This window comes from Rattus norvegicus, chromosome 3, assembly GCF_036323735.1.
Source record: "Rattus norvegicus strain BN/NHsdMcwi chromosome 3, GRCr8, whole genome shotgun sequence".
NCBI classification, from domain to species: Eukaryota; Metazoa; Chordata; class Mammalia; order Rodentia; family Muridae; genus Rattus; species Rattus norvegicus.
In genome coordinates, this window is record NC_086021.1 from 178,886,421 (window position 1) to 178,887,652 (window position 1,232).

At 45.9% G+C, this 1,232-nt stretch overlaps 1 protein-coding gene across 4 annotated transcripts in view; it reads left to right on the forward strand.

Annotated features, from left to right (window-relative positions):
* Window positions 1-1,232, forward strand: part of Tshz2 (teashirt zinc finger homeobox 2) — a 446,931-nt gene that overhangs the window by 62,200 nt on the left and 383,499 nt on the right.

Consider the following 1,232-nt stretch of genomic DNA (forward strand, 5'->3'; position numbering starts at 1 on the left):
GCGACTCAAATATTAATTACCATCCCTTCACGGAGGGAAAATATTTTCCATCTATCTTGCCCATTTTATGACCATTTGGGGGGCTCGCTGCGCAGGCCAACTGGAGCCTCTGTGGTTCAGTGTTCTTTAACTGTCAGACTATGTGCTCGTTTGGGATTCTCCCCTCCCCCCATTCTCTTGATTCTCATCATTAACACCAAAAGATACTTGCGGTTCAGTCCACATAGAGATTATAATATTATGCTGGTGTGTATAATCTCAATAAATCCTGATAAGGATGATTGGAAGGGTGTCCATTGCAGTCGGACGATCCCAGAAGAGGACAGAGGCAGGGAGTGGGGGGAGGGTAGAGCTGGGCCATAAACTCGCTTTTATTTTGACGTCACTCCTCAGTTTCAGAACTCCCCGAAGTTTTAGGCAAACCACGGGTGAGCATCCTATTGTGGAAGCTAAGATTAAAAGAGGTGGCACGCTTGGTTTCTAAGACTGTCTGAGGCGGCGATAAGGCATTCCGGAGTATAAATAAGAAAGTATTTAGTGCAGTGTTTTTGAGAGGAAAGAAAGCTAGGAGTGTTTTAATGCCTACCAGTGGGGAAATCAGTTCAGAAAATGTGGATCCAGTCGGGGAGGGGGTCAGTTCTGAAAATGTGGATCCAGTGGGCTCCTGCATCGACACTTCTTAAAAAACACGTGAGATTTAAATATTGATGTGGAAGAGTAAATAGGATGTACTTTAAATTTTTAACAAGTTGTCGGAAATAGTGTGACCCCAATTTGTAGGGAAAGGTTAGCCCACAAGTGTGCACAGAGGAGGAGAAGGAGCGGGGAGCCTGTGTGGCTTTGCCCAGCATGATTCCTGAGAACTATAGACTGCTCATGGTAGCCAGGGTGGTGAGGAGCTACAGAGAGAGAGCTAGCTCTGAGGGAGACCCAGGACCATGATGCTACCTCAAGGAAGATTTTGTTTTGGGGCGAGGGCATTTCCACCACCCTGAATAGCAGGTGTTTGATCCCTTCGAGGACGTTTGGTACTGTCTGAACACAGTTTTGGCTGTCACTGTTCGGGGTAGAGATGTTTCTGGCTTCTATCTGAGTTATCTTTCACGGTGCAGGACGACCTCAGAACAGAATCGTCAAGCTCAAATGCCATCAGTGCCAAGATTAAGAAACTGCTCTATGCCCTTGCTAAGTATTTGATGAGTTTGTTGAAGTAAACATTGTTAATCGTGTAC